The following is a 22091-nucleotide window of genomic DNA, read 5'->3' on the forward strand; positions in this document are numbered from 1 at the left end:
TCCATTTTTATTAATAAACTTTGCTTATCCTCTTTGTCTCTCTTACTCAGAATGATTTGGCCACACTCCACAAAATAGAGAGAGGCCACTATCTTCACAAAATGTTTACACCACTGTAATACACTATTTTGTATGGCTCTCATATGTGGAAAACATTTATCATTTACAAATTTACCTTTTAAGTGCATCTCTTCTCTATATCTAGTGTGTTTTGTCAAACCAGCTTAGGACATCGTACTTCTTAATTTTATATAAACACACTATTTGGTGAATATTATCATTTTTTGTTTTGAATATAACATAATATTCCTTATTCAACCCATTCATAAATGTGGTCATCCCACTTGTATATCTTTAGAAACAAATATAGGAATATAATCCTTCAAAAAGTATATAATGTGTTGTGTCTTTCGGCTTTTCCTGGTTAGGGGTCGCCACAGCGGAACTCCAGTCCACTAATGATTGGCAGTAGATTTTTATGTGCCGAGTTGTCGGCCCTGATGCACAACCTTCAACCAAGGTACACCCATTCACACATGTCTCCACACAGAAGATGCTCTAGCTGAGAATCGAACAGGACAACGTCTTACTGTGAGGTGACAACGCTACCACAGCACCATGTATATAATATCTTCCATAAAAAGTTTAGCATATCTTCTTCATTATAGTTTAATTTTTAAAAATGATGGTTAGAAATTTCATTATCAATGTCTTTAAATAGATTGCACATTTTAAGATTTCTCACAATTTGACTAAAATGTACAGCATTTCTTAGTTTCTAAAAATAATGCTAAATACCCTGCCCCTTCTGGCATGAATCAATACATAGATTCTAACAAGAAAGACATTTGGCTTATCCTTGATTATATCATTTCAACCAGTCACACAGCTTGGTATATTCTAATGGGGATAAAATAAAATATTTGATCACCAAATCCCTGTGTAAAAGAGAAATCTGCTTAATGCCGCCTTGTGGTACCACATTTGAGAAAGCAAAATAAGTAGTCTTCCTAGGTCATTGGCTGTTTTAAGAGAGTTTCTGTCTCAGTCTATAAAGTTTAATAACACTGAGTTCCATGGAAGGTTACTGAAATGGCTCTGTTTGAACTTGTAACATTGATGATAGAACTTGAATGTGTAGCCACTGGCTAAAGTTTTTTGCTGCCCTCATATGGCCTTTTTTAAACAGAGTCACTTTTATAGACATTTTAACATGGCAAACCCAAATGCAAATTATGACAACATTGCGGTTGCAATTCTCAATGCTAGGGGTTAAATATAAGGATGCTAGAATGCATGAGGCCTTCTGCAACTCAAACACATTCATATTTGTGTAGTTACTTAGCACAATTTCAGTGTAATGAGATCACTCAGTCTGTGCTATAGTTTAGTTCCTATCATGCCTTCAGACAGTTGAGTAACTGGGGGTGAGTATCTGCATTTGCCAGAAACATTATCACCTTACATCAACTTACCCATGACTCTAATCTGGAGATCCTAGTGGTCCAAATCATGCTTAACAAATTCAAATATTACTTAATTGCTAGCTGTAGTTCCTTACTGATGTCAACTGCAGATCATGAAATAAATGAAATAAAAAAAAATGTTGCCTCCATTATCCATGAAAATGTAATTAACCTGAAATCCTTTTGTAGCACGTTTCATAATCCATAAAACAGAGTTTAAAAATAATACCTCTGTGGGTCCAGATGATACACAATGCTAGATTCTCATCAGGGCCAAGTATGCACTATCCGAGCCTCCACATAAGTTGTTCACCTTCAGCCAATCTACAGAATATATGCCTAATGTCTGGAGAATAGACACAATGACTTGCCTACATAAGGGTGGAGTCTCTATCTACCCAGGTAATCATAGACCAATCAGCTACTCCAGATTTATACATATGCCCATGAAACATGTCAAAGCGCACTCATTAATGAAGGCATATGGAACTTAATTAATACAGATCCATGTTTTTAGAAAGGCCAAGTAAGCATCGTTGAAAAGGTTACAGAGGTTGTGGACAGTGATCACTCAATGCAAGTTGGTTTCTTGAGATGGCCAAAGATTTTGATACTATCTCCTAAGATGGTATTATGGAAAACTTAGAGATAAGCTTAACATAAATCATTACATTGTCAATTGATTTTCAAATTAGTCACCCAGCAGATCCCAAGCTTTCTATCTAAACATAAAGTTGAAGCTACTCTGCTACCACAGGTTCAGGTCTGGGCCCACTTTTCTTCAGCAGATATTACACTGACATCCAAGTCAATATTAGAGATGTGTGGCTGACCAAGTTGCTGATGACTGCAAACATGAAACTACCATCTTCTCATTGACTGATACTAAGCAGTTCCAGCAAGGCATAGACTATGCACATGCCTGATATGCATGTAACATTTTCAAGTAAATGCAAATGAAAAATACAACACAGTAGCATATTGCAAAAGAAAAAAAGATGTTTGTATCTCATACATTAATTGTACTTCTCTTTGGGCAAGCATGGTCTTAAGAAAACTAGTACTTATGTGGACAAGTCTCTCTGTCATTTGATACACCACCTTTTCAGCACAGCCAAGAAATTATTTTATCTGTCTTAGTTAATTTGTAAGACAATATCATTAAGATCCAAGAAAGTTATCATACCACTCTACTTTTCCATTATCAGATGCATTATCAAACTCATGGACACGTTTTCAGTATGGAGATATCCAAGCATATCACTCAACCAGAACAGTCCTGCTGATCTGTTAAAAAAATCTCTTCATATTATTAGAAGCTCTCAGGTTGCTCTAAATTGACCTATGTCACTCTTTTCAGACCAAACCTAATACAACCTTGATTTCTTTTTGAAACAACTGGCTCTACAAAGACTTGCATTAGGCACCTACATCTCCAACAGCAAATAAACAAAACTCACTGAAGCCATAGGTTCCTCACTCAATAAATTCCCATCCATGGAGTAAGTTACCACTACAGGTCAAACAAAATACTGCCTTGTCTACATTTAAGGCTTGTCCCGATTAAAGGATAGATAGGCACATATTTATCCCTGGGATAGCAGGTATTTCCCTGTTAGATTTGGAATAAAAGTACGATTACATTTTCAAAAGTGGCAAGAACATTTACGTCTATCTGCTTAAAGGTTCATATGGCTAGGCATATTAATTGCAAAACCTCTAATTCAGTTGTTTTTTCTGTATCACCAGACATATTATTATTATTATTATTATTATTATTATTATTATTATTATTTTACATTTGTTAGGTAGGTATGTGCCCTGATCCAAGAAAATTTTTCAGATATGATCTGAGCCATTAATAAGTCTAGAGTCAGGGGAGGAACAGGTAACATACTTACATTTATTGCAGAACCGTGGATTCTGTTCCCATACCAGGAAGATAGATTATTGACACTGCAGTGCAGCATATAAGGGATACTGCACTCTTGAGTGTGTCATTATTCAGATGAGTCATTAAACCAAGGCACCATCTGCTTGAGTTGGTTGTAACTTAGCTGGATGCAAAAGATCCCATGGCACCTATCAAAAATGGTAGGGTTTCTTTATCGATAATCATACATTATTTGCATGATTAATATTATGTACATTTACATTATTATTTACACCTTTATACAATATAAAGTAGTTTTATATTATTAAACACTTCCCCCACACTTTTTTCCAAAGCCAATAATGTATTTTCTTTAGGATTTCTGCTATTAAAAATGTAACTTCATTGTATCATTCCATCCATATTGCCCATAGAATATAAAATATTATTTTATGAATTTTATTTACCTCTTATTGTCTTATTTTTTCATAATATTCATATGCTAACATGTCCATATTTATATGTTTTATCTTATCCACGCCTTTCAACATATTCTTTTTACATATTTTCCCCATAACTTCTTTATTCTAATACATTTAAAAAAAACACATTCTGTTGTTTCAACTCCACAGTAAATACATGCCCTTTCTTCTTTTCTTTTACAAGGCATATTAGCCTTGATAGGTAATTTACCTATTGATTATCTCCAGAAAAAATCTTTACTTTCATATATCTTTTTGCACCATATGTATCTCATTCTAATAGCTTTCTTCTTTTTGATCTCTAAATCTTTCCAAGGAAAAAAATAAAATAATGTTATTTCGTAATATTTAAATACTAAATATAAATACTATACTAAATACTAAATATAAATATTTAAATACTAAATATAAGGAATGTATTGTAATGTCCATATAAAGTTTTCACAGTGATTTTCACAATATTTCTACAGTGATTTTTATAATGTCTTTATAAGGTTTTTTAATGTTCTTATAACATATTTTACAATGTTTCTCATAATGTTTCTAGAAAGGTTCCTGAAAAGGTTTTTTGGAATGTTTTTTAGAATGCCTTTTGAAAATGTTTCATAGTAAAATAAAATAATGGCTATCACATGTTTTAGAACATGTCCATTATATGATTATATGATCCATGATAATCAAGCAATGAGAAATATGCTAATGTTCAATACTTAACATTTAACATTTACTACTATGACATATACAATTATTAATTTATTCATTCATTGATCAATAGTTATTTATTTATGAAACAGTACTAAGTATATTTATTTATTTATAAAAAAATTTTATATATAGAGATTTTAAATATTTATAAAGCACATTTCTTAGGAATTTATTGTTATTTATTATTGTATTATGAATTATATTTTTTAAAAATATATATTTAAAAAATATATATTTATATCCTATTTATTATTATTGTAAGAAAGTATGAAGTCATCTGCTTAATATATTCAATGATTTATTTGTGTATTTATTTAACAATTGTTTAATATTCATTATTTTAGATATACTTTAGAATAGCCTTATAAGTATTTAATGTGGAACAACATGAATATCTATATGAATGGCCCTTTTAAATTTTAACATTGTATTAATCAATTATTCAATTAATTTAACTACTATTGGGAATTATGGTTGTATAAAAGACTGTTGAGACATATTACAAGTTGATTCTGATGAAGTCTCCGCACAGGAGATGAAAGCGCTAAATCCAAGTTTTGTTTCTGTGTTTGATACGTTTATTTTACGTGCAATTTGTTGTTTTTGAATTAAAGTGTTTAATATTTTCCGCCTGGTCGTAGTTTATGCTGGCATTTGGTATCGAGGTGCAGTAAAAAGGAAGTGAAGCAGAAGGGGCAGCCTTTATAGTGCCGGAACGCAACTGAATATTTAAATACTATTATTTCCTATTTTTTTAATTGTATTCATTTTAATTTCCATAAGAATATCTTGTTTTGATATTCACAACGAACACGAAAACTATTAAAACTGAGTAAAAAACACAGCAGGAAAGCAGAAACACGCTGAACAAAAAACGGCACAGACTATTTTATTTATGTAAGCGCTTTCAGCTAAGCAAATGCCCAGCCTTCATCAGACAAAAATCAATTAACACAGCTTAATTTTTATATAAAAAAACACTACATCCATAAGTGGCTAATAAGCCAATCACAATATTGAATTCATAAAAATTATTACAATCTCACATTCTTGATATTAGTAGTTATTACCACAAATAAATAACTAAATAAATAACTAACAACTAACATTTATCTAAGGAGAGCTTTAAGTTTAAGAATACACTTTAGAGTTCCCTGACCACTGCTTTGTATTTAGTGTAGTGCATCATATTAAAAATGACATAAGGGGAGGGCCCTGGCAGTTGCATTTAGAAGAGCAAGAATTATTATGGCAGATTACAACATGTGCACATCTCCTTCCAGGTTTGAACGATTTTGTCTCCATTAAGTGTATTCTTAAACTTAAAGCTCTCCTTAGATAAATGTTAATTGTTAGTTATTTATTTAGTTACTAATATCATCTTTAAATAGTTTAGATATTATTGTTAAAACCTTTAGGCATTCGGTTTTTATTTGTTATTTGTATTGTTTACTTTTTTAAACATGTTTTCTTTATAACATTGGTTTTTATCTATTACATATATTTAATAAGTTGAGTAGTTGTGTAGTGAGTTAACACATGTTAAATATGGGCTTGCAAGATGATGGAACGCCTCTTATATTAGGTGTGAATTGAGGTTGTAATAATTTTTATGAATTCAGTATTGTGATTGGCTTATTAGCCACTTATGGATGTAGTGTTTTTTATATAAAAATTAAGCTGTGTTAATTGATTTTTGTCTGATGAAGGCTGGGCATTTGCTTAGCTGAAAGCGCTTACGTAAATAAAATAGTCCATGCCGTTTTTTGTTCAGCGTGTTTCTGCTTTCCTGCTGTGTTTTTTACTTTGTTTTGATATTCCTTTATTTTTTCATTTATATCATTTCTTAGTTGTTGTTTATCTTTTGGCTTTTTCCCAGTAAGGGGTCGCTACAGCAGAACTCCGTTCCACTAATGATTGGCTGTAGATTTTTACAAAATGCAGAGGTGCCAGCTCGACGCTCAACCTTCAACAAAGGCACACCCATTTACGCACGCATGTCTTTTGAATGCTACCCAACCGCGGGGAGGACATGCAGACTCCACACAGAAGGCACTACTAAACCACGCCTAGAATCGAATGGGAGAACCTCTTGCTGTGAGGTAACAATGCTACTGCTGTCCCACTGTGGCATTATTTATATCATTCATTTTTTAGTCTTTCCTAAATCCATTTTTTCCAAAAGTACTTATATTTATCACACAACATATGTTCTATCACGGTCTATAGCAGTTTGTCAAATAGGCTGTACAGCAAATGACTATTTGTCGAACCCACTTAAGTGAAATGTCATTTTAGGGAATGATCATTTCAATGAATTTTTTCACAGGGAAAAAAACCTAGTGGCCAGCTGCCAGCCATAACAAACACTACACATTTTAAAATTCAGCAAAGTGGGAGGCTTCACCCAGTGCAGCCCATACCCCTCTAACTAAATATACCAACTCCGTGATTGTATTACAATGGGGAAAGGGACAAATTCCCAATAATGGCCAACGACTTCCTTTCCCTGTGAATAAAATTTATTGAAATGATCATTCGGTAAAATGTGGGTTCAATGAATATTCATTCTCTGAATACGATCTTCGATAAAGTGATATAGACCCGTTCTATCAGATTCTTATTCTCTTTTTTGTAACTTGTTAAAACTTTATAAAGGTTCAGTAAAGCTAAATTAACAATTGAGTTTAACAACCCCAATCCTCCTTCTTCCTTTACATGCAACATTCCTCTTTTCACTCCATTATGAATGAAAATAATATAGACATTGTTTCTTTTTCATAATTATTTGGTATCATGCACTTACTTGTTACATATGCTAACTTACCTACTAAGATAGAATTTATCAAGTACATTTTTTCTTTTTATGCTGCCTTATAAGATTTCCAGAATATGCATATGTCTTTTATTTCTTGAAAAATTTTCTCCAATTGTTTATTAATATATGTTTTTCCAAATACTGCTCCTAGTATATCTATAGTCTCTCTACAAATCTGTATATTTCGTACATTACCCGTGAAACTAAATCCTTTGCTTTTTTCATTTAAACATAATCAAATTGTCTTTAACTCTTTCTTCAAGTTCTTGATTGCCTCCACCATTCCTTCATTGTTTTTAGTTATTAATACTATGTCATCTGCATATGTACATATTTTGGCAATAGTATTTATTCTGTCAGCTTATATCCTGCCATATCTAGTATTCGATTTATTTTACTGACAATTACATTCATTACTAAAGCAAGTATGATACTACTCACTGGGCAGTCTTGTTTTATTCTGCATACTATTTTGATTTCTATTTTTAGCCATCCGTTTATAATCATTCTAATATTATTTCTTTCATAAATCTCTCTCTCTCTTTCTGTATATATATATATATATATATATATATATATATATATATATATATATATATATATAGGGTCTATATCACATAGTCAAAGTGGCAAAACTTTGACTATGTAAATATTGAACCCAAAAATTCGAAAACGGAATACTCCAAACACTCAGAACAGCGATTTTTTTCCCATGGAAAAAACTGTTCTGGTACAAAACGCAGAAACAGATGAACACTAAATACTATTTCTAATATGGGGGGCTTCGCCCACCATGCCCCCCAACATGGGGGGGCTGTGCCCCCCACCACCCTACTTAAATATACCAACTCCGACATATCACCACAGTGGAGGAAATAGCAAAGCCGTGGAACTGGCCCACCAAATTCTTTCCCTGGGAAAGAATTCAATGTTCTGCAGCTTCATTATTTTCAGATTTCAAACTTTCCAGTTTGAAGTTAGGGCATTCGGAGTTATGAGCATTTGGACTTCTAATATACACCTATATATATATATATATATATATATATAGAGAGAGAGAGAGAGAGAGAGAGAGAGCCTTAATTAATTTAAAAATTCTATCACTACTGTTATAAGATATATATATATATATATATATATATATATATATATATATATATATAGCCTTAATTAATTTAATAATTCTATCACTACTGTTATAAGCTATATATATATATATATATATATATATATATATATATATGGGTCTACTTTGTATGACCGAACTTCCGATTCACCGACACACAATTTACCGACCCCAAACAACCGAAAATACACAACACCGACAAACACCAACAACTCAAAAAACCGAACACCATAACACGACACAAAACGTAAACTACACATTGCACACAATAACATATCCACTGACCTTAACCTAAACCCTAACCCTAACATCCGACACTACCGCACACTTACCCAACCCGCACCCTAACCCTAACTCACTTAACCCACCCCTAAACCTCAACACCGTCACTATTGCACACTTACCTTACCTGCACCCTAACCCTATCTCACTTAACCCACCCTAAAACATTAAGCCCGTCACTATCGCACACTCACTCCACCCGCATACTAACCCTAACACACTTAACCCTTCCCTACACTGCGTCACTATCACAGACTTACCTTACCGGAACCCTAAGTCCGACACTACCGCACAGTCACCTTTCCCACACCCTAACCTAAAATCCCTCACTATCGTACACTTACCTGTCCGCTCCCCAATCCTAAATCCGTCACTATCGCACACTTACCGGATCGCGCACACACGTTGCCGTTGTCGGTCTTTCAGCTGTCGGAATATTGCCTTTTCGATCACCTACCTGTTCAGTCGTTCCGTCTCAATCTTCTGGGTGTCGGTGAAGTGGCGGTTCGGTTATTCGAAGTAGACCCATATATATATATATATATATATATATATATATATATATATATATAGCCTTAATTAATTTAATAATTCTATCACTACTGTTATAAGATATATAAATATATAAATATATATATATATATATATATATATATATATATATATATATATATAATTAATTTAATAATTCTATCACTACTGTTATAAGTTCCTAATATGTCCCATAAAGCTGTGATATTATTTTTTCTTCCATTATTCTTTAGTTCTCTTATTATTCTTTTATTCTCTTGTACTAATTTACTTAAGTATAGTGCTACTTCTTTCTTTCCTTGCAGACAGTATCTTTGTTTATACAACAATCTTTTAATCTTTTCTTGATTTATATTATCCATTTCTTTTTCTTTCTCAAAAATATTCCTCGTATCTCTTATTTCCTTAACTACTTCTTGACTCAGTTGTTTATATCTTAAATTTTCTCCTCTTCTTTTTTTCATTTTGCCATTCCAAAAAGCATTGTTTGCATTTTTCTTTAAAGTTTATCCACCACTTGTTCAATTTTTATAAAAGATTTTCATGCCTATATCATCTTTCCATAATTTTATTTTTTTGTTTCATCTTTATTTATGTATTTTTCATTAAGTATATTAATATCTTTTCCTATTTTTATGTATCCTTCTTTCTCATATACTTCTATCCATATAGCTATATAATCTGAAAAAAATTGTCTTTTTATCCCTTTCTGTAATATTTTCAGACTTTCCGATACTATAAAATAGTCAATTTCCATTTTGTTTTCTCCTCTTTAATAAGTCCAATTTTTATTTTCCTATATGTATGTTTTCACTTTTCAGTATCTCTTGTATTGTCTTAACATCATTACTTTTTTTCTTTCCCTTCCTTAAATTGCAATTAAATTCTATCACTATTATTATATCCATAATAACTCCTATATAACTTAAATTTTTGAAACATTATTTCTCTTTCTTTTTTTTTATAAAATATGCATATAATGTAATCCTTCTCTAAACCTTTGTTTTGTATCTTAGGTCTAATACCGTTATTCTCCCCAATTCAACTAATGTGAAATCTAAAATTTTAATATTTTCACTACATATTATGCCTATTCTAGAACATGTGTCCTTTCCCATATTCAAAATAACTGTTCCACCCCACAAAACTTCAGTTTGTAATCGTTCTTCTTTTTTCAAAACCCTGGTATCTTCCAATATAATAACAAGCATGTTTGTTGATGCCCTCCATTCTAAAATACCTATTCTTCTTTTAATATGCTTCATGTTATTCACATTTAAAACACAAATTTTCAGTTCTTAAATATTATTGTTGTTTTGGTCTCATCCCGTGCCTTTTTTGCTCTCTTTGCCAATTACACTTTCATATTTTCTTTTCCTTTCTTTTAGTCTTTTCCATATTGATTTTTTCTTTCCTCTTACTACTTGTCAATTTATGTATTCTTCTTTACTCGTATCTAATATCTCTTCTTCCCCTTTTCTTTCCTCAAGTTTTGATTCCATTATAATTTCTTTTATTTCTTGTTTTTCTTGTTCCTTTTCTATATTTTTATTATATACTGAAACCTGTATAACGTTTTTTTCTATGACTTCTTTATTTTCTTCAAACTCAACCCATGTATGTCCTCTTTTCCTATATTTCTTACATTTCATATCGTATCTTTTGCTGCATGCCCTGTTTTGCCACAAATAAAACATTCTTGTTTGTCACATTCACTAATGAAATGATTACTTTTTACATAAAAAAGATATTTTGGGTTGCTCTTTATACCTAACAAATCCTCTATTACCATTCACATTAATCACACTGGGGATATGCACAACATTATTACATTCCATTTTCAAAATAATCCCAAACTCCCAACCCACAGTCCATAAACCTCTTTCATCATATTTTTTTAGTGTTTCCATCACGTCTTTACATATTGACTTTGAATACTCATTCAGTTCATCTTTCTCAACCTCAGTACTAAATTGTATCATGACTCCTTTTTTAGTCTCTCTATGAAAAGCTTGTAAAACATAGTCCAAGTATAACATTTTTTTATGTTCATATTTTTCTAAACATTTTTCCAAGTATTGTCCTTATTCAAAAATTATATCACAATATGTCTCTTTGTTGATAAGAATAAATGCTCTTGCATGAAACGCCCAGTGGTACAGTAATAGTGCCCCATACCTCGTACCTGTCCAGTCCTATTTCTTTCTTACTGATTATTCTTACTATAAATTTCTTCTCCACTTTTTTCACCTCCTCACTTCTCTTTTCTTCTTCTTTAACTTTCTGTGCATATGACTTTCGTTTTGTACTACCTTCTCCAACCTCTTCTTCCTGTATTTTTTCCCATAATTTCTCTTCACGAAGCCAACATTTCACTCTCTGATTTTGATCATGTCTTTTAGTAAAGCATCCTGCAACTCTCCCCACTGGAGGGTTGAAGCAATACATTCTTGTACCTGATAGATCATCTCTGAAGAGATTGTCCTGAAAGATCTCTTCCAAATCCCTTGCTGCAGCATTATTCTTCTTCGAAAGCTTAACTGCTTTCTTTGCACCTTCATCACCAGGCTCACCTGCCTGTCCTTTCTCAGCTCGTTCCTCCAATGTGTTCATTTCCATAATATTCTCATTAATAGAAGATTCATCTCTCATTTTGCTGCTCCTCCCTCCCTTCTCATTATCGTCCATGATCTTCTTAGTTTCTCTGGTCCACCTACATCCCTGGAATGGAAACCAGCAATGCAATGGTGTAGAATCATCTCCCTTCACAACATGAGCATTTGAAGGCTAGTAAGGGAAGTTCCTTGGTGCCCTGGCCAGATTTATTCAAATATTATAAATACCAAGGTCCTCCCTGAAAAGAGGTTACTGTTTGGGTAGGACTAACCTCATCAAGAAATGATACATAAAATAAATCCAGCTTTATATTATTAAACACACACTAATATGAAACACAATTAAAGAATATTATGCACAAAGAAAAAGTTTTATCTAGATCATCGGGCTTTGTAACAGTAAAATGCTCAAAGATACAACTGTGTCATTTTCTGTCAGTTTTACCTCTGCACCTTCACTCACTCTTTCTCTCTCTTTTTCACTCTTCAAATTTAGCCTGTATATACAAGGCTGTCATCTGGTCATCCATACTTAATCCATGCATACTTATTTGACCACAACACTTTCCTCAGTTAACCTGCTGCACTTATGACAATCTCACTTACTAAATTACTGGAAATGTAAATTTCATGCTCTACTTCCAAATCCAAAGAAGTTTCTTATTAGTAAGAACATACATTTCTCTAGTGTCGTGCCTAAATTTCTCACATTTTGTATAAATACCACATTGTGTTGCCTCTGAAAACAGATCATAGGACTACAAAGACCAATGTAGTTAGTAACAAACAAACTAATAAATAAATGCATAAACAAGCAACTAAATCAATAAATAAACTTTTAGCACTGTTAAAATTAAGGTGCTCCTTTGTGCACATCTTATATTCAGAGACATCTGCATTAGTTGATGTTTTCCTTGTTTAACAGAAGCTGGCTGGCACACCCATTTGATAATACAATAACACTGAAAGGTTAAGAGTCAACAGCAGGACTCATAAGTTGACAGATAACACACTGTTTATTACCCTAAATCCCAGGAAGAATGTTGGCTCCACTTATAGTGAGAACTTCCTGGCTTGGATGCTATTGCTACTCCCTTACTGTCAGAAAAATGTCCCCATAAAAGGGCCCTGTTGCTACAGATTCAACAGCTGTCTCATAGCTGGCACAGTGTTTATATTATAGAACATTATTCAATTCTGGGAAATGTGTTTGAAGGATCTTAAGCTGACTTAGGGCAAAACTCCAAGCAGCACTACAACTCCCTTATTTCCCTGTGCTCAAGATGACCAGGTCTTCCAATCTAGCAACATTAATTATGACCTTCTGCATGACCAAGGAGAGACCTTTTGTACCATCCATCTTAAGAAACCCTGCTGAAGGAAACCTGAAGTACTTTTAATCTTAAACCTGTAAACTTGAGACTGGTATTGCCACACTCCCAGTATGAATGCAGAAAGCACATTAATTCACTGAGAAGGTTTCATTAACATCAACATACTGAAATGTGTGCCTTTGAGCTTTTCCACTGCAAGCTATATTTACCTTCTGTAATATTTGTCAGTGGTCACGTCCCAGCCTTTGGGTTGCATTGCTATGTTCATCTGTGACTGCATGAGATTCTTTTGCTTAAAATCAATTTGACACATATTAGGGCAAGTATTTTTGCTAAGCTGCAGCATACGCCTGTTCAACACTTTTTTATCTGCATGCATAGATAACTGTAATATCAGAGCTTGCTGGAACATGACCTTTTTATGTATAAGGTCAATCTATGTTCCCAATCATGGTGCTTCTGACTTAATGAGTATACCCCTCACTTTAATATTGACTATATTAGTTTCTACTTCAGGAGAACTATAGGAAAGAGGGATGTAGTCACTGTGATAATATTGATAGGGTTAGCAACATTTATTTCACAACAGTTCTGCTATGTTGCATCCCTTACCCCAAAGGACCTTAATGCTCACAAGTGTTTCTCCTAAGATATTTCTCAGAAATCTAAGTTACAAAGCAAGGCTAATCCAGATGCTCATTTTCTCAATATATAACCATAACAGATACTTCAAAGCTGCCCTGCACAAAGCCACAGACAAGGTAGACATGTTTAACATCTTGTCAGACTTGCATCTGATTCTATATTGCAAAATTTATATAGTTAATATATTTTGTAACATTCCGAAAACAACTTTCCATATCTCAGAAGCATTGCAAGAAGGACCTTTACTGAAAAACAGTGGTTATGTTAATTTATGAGTGAGGTTGATATGCTGCTAAACATTTTTTTTTGCAAATACCCTGTTTCTGTGACATGGAACACAAGCCCCATTAATGTGTGACTGTCAAAATGTGGTTTTCCTCTTTTTCTCATCAGTTGAAAATTGTGCTAGTTTTCTGCTGCTGAGACAGAATAGTCCTTCACTCAAATTTATTTGACTTTAATGAAGTATACATCACTCAGTGGTGCATACTGTGTTTTATTTTCCTAGCACATTCCTTGGTAAAGACACAACATGTAAATCAAAACAAATGTTTTCTTATTTTATAATCTGTAAAGCAAAACATATCATACACTGTGGAATGATATGTATACTTTATTAAAAACAACGGAAAAACATTCTGTTGATAGGCCATTTCACCCATGTACTATGAATGTCCATAATTAAATAAAGTGCCACTGTAAACACCAGTCCAGCAGTGATCTGTCAGTGGTCTTCCTCCAGCCACTGTAGCATTGCTTGACCTTACTAAGGCATTCAATACAATTTTACATAACAGAAAAACTGACAGATTAAAGCATTACTTGGTCTAGATATCATAGAATGGCAAAAACACTGGTAAAGCAACAGGACACAGCAATTCAGGGAAGAATGGGAGCTTGCCTCTCTATGTCGGGGGAGGGTAGCAGTGCTGTAATACACAGTTCTGTACATGAGACAGTCTTTTTTGGTCTATATTTCTGTGATAAGAAAGTGTGAGGTAAGCTGTGTATAACTAATTACACCAGTGAGTAGAACCTGGGGAGCATAATTACTTAAGGAAAAGATGCAAAAGTTTTCCTACAAAATGGTCCACTAAAAAGGCATATCTAGCACAGTAGAAATGCCCTCACCTTTAATGTCAGCAAATGTTGTACACCTCATCCACCTCACAATAATCACCACATGCAGCTGATCACTGCAAGAAATGTTAGAACTATATTGTTTTGTAACACTTCAGTCATAAAGAAAACTGTAAGGTCAAAAAGCTAATAATTAATGCGGGTTATTGATTCATTTATTAGGTCTTTATGAATGAATGAATAGATGAATGATTATTTTTTTCAAAATTATATATTTTTATCATTCATGACCTGCTTGTATAGTGTCTGAATATTGTTTTAACTAACTCAGCTGCTGATAATTGCATACAAAAGAAAAATAAGAAAAAAATGTAAAACATCCCAAATGCTGTAGTTCATTCATTGTTTATAAATATAATTCTCTCTCTCTCTCTCTCTCTCTCTATATATATATATATATATATATATATATATATATATATATATATATATATTTGTTGTTAAAAATGTTGTGGATTTATGTCATTGTTATCTGTTTTTTTGTTTTTTTAACTAAACAGGCAGTTGTTTTCTGCTGTGAAAGTTCACTGTCGGGGACTAAATGTAAATGCCAGATCCGCTGGCATTAACTTATGTGATGCTGGCCACAAATGTGCACTTTTTACATTTTTCTTTTGTGCAAAAAGGTTCACTTACATACCTCAGAATGGAACATTATTGGAAATCTGCGATAGAAGACATATAAGCATTTACAGCCACATGCGCTTATGTTTATCTTCATATTTCAATAAACCAGCAGTGTTATATACCTCTGCATTAAGCAACACATTCAAATTGCTAATGTGTTTGCTGTCAGAACTCATGTGATGCCATGACATACATTACCAGTGACCTACATCATACAGTATTATCATAATTGAGGGAAATTGCAAACGTTTTAGAATTTATGGTATAAGCATGTTTAAATTGTGTAAATATATACTTTCTTTGTGCTAGATCAGTGTCATTTTATTTCCCCAAAATATTCTTGTTAATAATGCTGATCAGTGGCCAGAATGTTTATTCTGTCATTTTAATTTTAGTCAAGAATATAAAAATATACTATAATGTCATAAAAATTACATCCGATGGTAAAAATCTCCAGTAACATACTTGGCACATAGTTAACTTGTTTTTGAATAATTTTCTAATGGAAACAAAATTAGAAATGCAGTAGTTGCTTTTTACATAGTATCTTCCATACTCTTGATAATATCTCTTTCATCACTTCTATACATATATGTAAACAATTTTCATATTCCATTTATCTAAAAAAAAGTTCCAAAGCATGAAATTCAGTGCACTGCTACTCTCTCTCTTAGATAAAGTTATTTTCTCAGTTATGCTGATTTGTCTGCAAGTGCCACCAATATTTACATCCTGCCCTCACTGGCCTTCTTTTGATTTCCACAAGTTATTACTTAGTCACTTTGTTGTGAAAATAAATTTCATATGTTCATAGCTTTAAATAAGAAATGTGAATACATCAGTCATCACACAGTTTATGTAAACCTTGATCTTTTCTTAGTCATTCTCAAATTCAACTTTGTATAATAAACCTTCATATTCTTTGGTGCTTTTCATTTACATGAATGTAATAGACAATATGACAACAATGTTCATTTTTTTCATAAAAGATGACAAAAGGCTTTGGTTATCTGTAACGATTTTCTCTATACTGAGAAATTTTCACTGCCATTTCTATCACCCACGCTCAGCCTTCAGAGTCTCTTTCAATGAACTCGCTGGGTCATTGAAACTGTCCTCAGAATACATAGATACAAACATTTACATTTCATCTTACACAACCAGTAATATTCAAATCCGTATACATTGGGCAAGAAAAACCATCATTGTCACGCTTGTTCTCTCTGTCTTTGAATTTTCATTGGATGAAACTCTTCACTGTAATATCCAATCACCTTTGGTGGCAGAGTGCAAAATATGACACTGACAACTGCAGACAATTAGCTTTCATATAATTTAAACCATTATTCTTTATTCTGGTATCTTTTCTGTCTATGGTTGTCTTTTCAGATAGTGACCTAAAAAGCTTTTAAACGTGCTTGGTGCAGTTCTGACCAAATGGCATGCACCACTTGAGCTAAAACTTTTAAGGTCAAATTCATAAGAAATATCTCACATTTTTGCTATAAATATGTTTTGTGTATTGGTGTATATGTATAACTGTGCACAGCTGTAGAGGTTACTGTGTGTGTGTGTGTGTGTGTGTGTGTGTGTGGGTGTGTGTGTATGTGTGTGTGTGTGTGGGGGGGGGCATTTGTCCCTTGACCTACACAAAATTATCAATATCATCTTGCCTAGTAAAATGTAATACATTTTTTTTGTTTGCATCTCTGGTGAAATTAGTTGAAAATAGTTGCTAAAATCCCTTTGAATTATGATCAGTCCAGGGTTACTTGATAGCCAATTTGGTCAAAGGAATGAACATAAATGCAGTTGTAATATAATACTGCAGCTTTCACAATTCAATGGCTACAGGTATGTTTCACAGATTTTATGAGTAAAAATAAAATATCCCTTGTTCATCAGAAGTAAAGACTGTACGCAACCAAAGTTATTAGACCTATATTTTCGAGCTTACAGCCTAGTAAGACCTTGATGTCAAGATGTTTTTAATAAATAAAATCTGTGTGATTGGTAAATAAACTGCATTATGTCAATGACATGAAATTGCATTTTGTACCATAAACCTTCTACAGTTTGGAAAGGAAAGTCTTAGTGTCCCCTGCTGGCCAGTAGCTGTAGCTAAAAATGTAGACAGATTTGTAAGACTAGTTTTGAGTGTCTTGCAACAATTAGTGGTTGCAATTCATAAAAAAAATTAATAGATGGTTAGCACATTGTGCTATATAATTTAGTGGGGATAGTAGCCATGTGCAGAGTGTGGTGATTCAGTGAGACAGTATGATGATGTAAGAGCAAAAATACTGCGCTATGTAATGCATGCTGATTAGTGCATCATGACAGGAAATGAGGAATCTGGTAAAAATGAGTCACATGGGCTATGTAAATTAAGGAAGCCTAAATGACAGAGCAACTCAGAAACTTATAAAATGGCATATCTAACAACCTCTTAGTGCAAGTAATTTTTACAAAGGCAGACACAATGCGGGGACAAAGACCCATAAATAGGAACAGATTTTAAATATTGTTCTTATAAACTTAGAAAGTTGATAGAGTGACAGGGTTTATTTTAACATAAATTTTCTGAAGGATTTGAAGTCTGAAACTGAAATGTATGTCATTATTTAGTGACGTGAGTCCTCAGATCATCCCAGATATTTGCCAGAAAATCACAAATTTTATGAGGAACAGACCAAAAATATGTGGCAAAAATCTGGACATTCTGTGAAAATCTGGACAGTGGAGAGGTATAATGCCCACACATTTGTTGCTCCTACAGTTGGCTTGTACCCCAGTTGTACCCTGAAATCACGGGATGAAGCCGTGAAATGATGGCATACATATGAATGTCATACACCAAAATCAGAAAACGTATATTAAAATCAATCCTGTTACTCTAGCAACTGTCCCAAGTTTATAAGAGCAATAATTAAAATATGTCCATAATTGGACCTCATGTGGTCAAGCTTTGTCCAAATAATGCGCATTAAGATGTTGAGAGATATGGGGAGTTGCTAGGATGTCTGCCAAATGTGGAGATGTATGCAGGAATCCACAGCAATAAGTGAACCCTGTCCCTTCCAAGAGAAAATAGCAGTAGAATTTTTTTTTATCAAACAGATTAAATTTAACCGTAGGTATGCGGGTTTGCCCATTGCTTACTGTAGCTTAAATGGCACAAGAAAATAAATATCAAGATACATGCAAATGAAGTAGTACTGCAAATTTGAAGTAGTCAGAGTGTTTGCCTTGCGAGCAATCATTCCCGGTTCGATTCTCACTGCAATAAATTCCATTTTCCATGTCAAATCTCTTTATGAACATTTTTTTTTAAGTATAACTTACTAAATAACATATATTTGTGAACTGGAGTACTGCATTAAATGCAAATGTGAGGTGTCATCGTAATAATGTTGTAAAAATCCACAGATAAACACAAGTTCCACATACAGTATATGTATACATAAATCAGGGATACGAATTGAAGATATAATGTGTAATGAATGATAAATCCATAGAGTGTCCAAATCCACCACCTTCCCAAGAGCTCATGTTACATTTCTGTCTAAATTAGTGTGAGGGTAAGTGGGAGTAAGCACTTGTAAGCAGTAGTAAGCAGGTTTAATCCCATTTGCATGGGGGTAAGCAATGCACACAAAGGTTAAGTAATATTGAAGCTAACTCCTTGTAAGCATATTTAACAGGAAGTCAGCATTGCTTACCATTATGCAAACCCATGCAAACCCACTTACAGTTGCTTAAAAGTGCCTTAATTACTCTGTATCCAACAGCCCCTGTTCTGCCCAGCAACAAAATAAACAGCCCTTGCAGGTCTTAAACCCAGGACCCTATATACTATAGTCACAGTAGTTAACCAGTAAGCCATCACAGCAGTACATAAGACTGAGGTATTTCCAAATAGATCCTAACTATAAGAAAATCAAAATTTACATGTGAAAGGAATCTATATACAGTTTAAGTTGTATAACCTACTACATAACATAAATATGTGAACTGGAGTACTGCATTACGTTCAGATATGAGGTGTCATTGTAATAAAGTGTTGAAATCCCCCAATAAACACAAGGACCCCATACAGTGTACATACACATGAATCATGGATACCAAACACATATACAACATGTAATGAATGATAAATGATAAATCAATGCCAAACAGCAAATAGTGTGCAAATTTAAAACTAAGCAATGCTAAGCATTGCACAACCCTGCTTACAAGGTGTACGCGATGTGTAGGCCAGCTAAATCAGTTTGCCCATTGGTATACCCCTTTAAGCAATGCCAACCTTAGGTAAGCAGGTTTGCCCATAGTTTAGCATTTTCAAAACCATCCAGTCACGGCAAAGTGCAGGAAATCAGCCCTCTTCAAACCCCACAGGTGGGAATACATCTCATAACTGGTTGCAGCTTCCTCCTGTAGGCACTATGGCCAGTGTGGGTGAAGGATCGGGCTTCCGGGTGCAGTGCTGAGGTATCCAGGAGTCCAAAGTCATGGCAGGACTCCATGTTAAAGACCATGACCAGAGACTGTTGCATGCCCAGTACCAGGGTTCCCAATATAAAGCAGAAGGCTGGGACCACCTCGCTCATGACCTCACCAGTGCCACTGGCATTCCTCAAACTGGTGAGCAGGTCAGACATCATTATGCTGACCTGAAATGGAGAAAGAGGGAGCTCTTGGATCAGTGGATCCAAGAGGCTAGGCAGACAGGTGATGTCCCATACATTTGTAAATATCAGTCTACTACCTGTTTAATAATTGTCAGCTCACGTATATTATGGATAGGTATGGCTAAATATTACTTTTATGTCTTTGACAGGGGCAGACGATTGGGCTGTGAATCAGGAAGCCCATGCCTATAGACTGCAAAGGTTGTGTTGTGAGGCAGGTTAGTAATAATCTTGCATGTACTGTCATAAGAAATAAATCTAAAATCAGTAGAAAGTTAATTGCCAGTATAAGACCTGTATTGTGTATGGCATGTACTGAATAAACCTGACAAAATGGAAGGAAGAGTCTCATATAGATTGTATGTAAATAAAAGATTAACAGCCTGGCAGTAAAGGTCTAACTCCTGGACTGCTTGTGTTTACTCTGGTATCATATGGTAATGTAGTGTTGCAATCTCTTAATAGTACTGTTGTATTAAGCAATGTTACCCACACTTTGCTACATAAATAAAATGTGTAAGAACGTCTGTATACGACTGTTGGAATCATAAGGTCATATTGTACAACTAAGAGAGACTTAGACAGAAAACATTGAAAAGATAGACAACATAATCCTACTAGCACACTCAAATGAGACGTGAAGTGTTGTAGTTTTAGCACACACAGCCATGGTTCGAATCCTGGGAGCGGTAGTAAGCTGTATGCAGAATCATTCCCCACAGCTGTACAGATATTGTCATAAAGCCCAGATAATGGGTGTAAGTCCCCTGCCTGTCACCCTGTCCCCCTGGCAAATCAGTGGGATGATCCCAGATGTTTAGGCAGCAAATAACATACAACTGATTGTCAAACATCATAACTGTCAGAAATATATCTATAAGAACAAACCTGTCACTCTAGCAACTCACCAAAGTGTTATGAGAGTAATAAGCAAGGTATGTCCCAACTCCATCCCCATGTTGTGAAGCTATGACAAGAGTGTGGGCAGTAACAGAGTGAGATGTATGTGCATAATAATAATGTGGCAACATTCAGGTAGTGTTAACAAACATTCCCCCCGCAGGTCTGTCAGATACGAAAACTGTGCCTAGAAATAGGTTCATAGGTTCATAGGTTTATACTAGGCTATCTGCCCCAAGGCATTTATAAGCCTAGCCCGAATTTTTGTGGCTTACACCACCCCTTATATGAAAAAATACTGTACCTATTAGTTTGTTGTGCCTCTGTCCAGCAGTGACACAGAGATGATTCCCGGGGTAAACCTACGATCTCCCATCCACAGGTCAAGATTTCTCTTGAACAGAGCCAGCGAGGTGCTCTGCCTCACATGGACCGGGACTCTATTCCACAGCATAGGGAGTCTCTGAGTGATAAATCTATCCCTCCAGCATGTCCTATTTATATCCGTGCTAAGGTTTAAGTCGCTTGCTCTAGTGGTTTTGGTGGATTTGGATTTTTTGAGGTGGAGCATGTCCATTAATTCCGGGTTGGACATGGCCTTGTATGTCAGGCACATGTCACCTCTGAGCAAACAGTATGCGACTGAATAGAGCTGGAGTTTCTTCAATCTGGCAGCATATGACAGATTTTGGAGTCCCTTTATCCTTTTGGTGAGAAACTTTTGGGGTCTCTCCAATTGCTGCAGATGTCGGGCGAGATACATCCCGAATGGGGCATTGTACTCGATCATTGGTCTGATAAGAGAAGAGTACAGGGGAACAATGACCTCACTAGATCTGGATGTGAATCCCTTCAT

The sequence above is a fragment of the Protopterus annectens genome, chromosome 3.part0, assembly GCF_019279795.1.
Source record: "Protopterus annectens isolate FY-2018-M chromosome 3.part0, PAN1.0, whole genome shotgun sequence".
NCBI classification, from domain to species: domain Eukaryota; kingdom Metazoa; phylum Chordata; order Ceratodontiformes; family Protopteridae; genus Protopterus; species Protopterus annectens.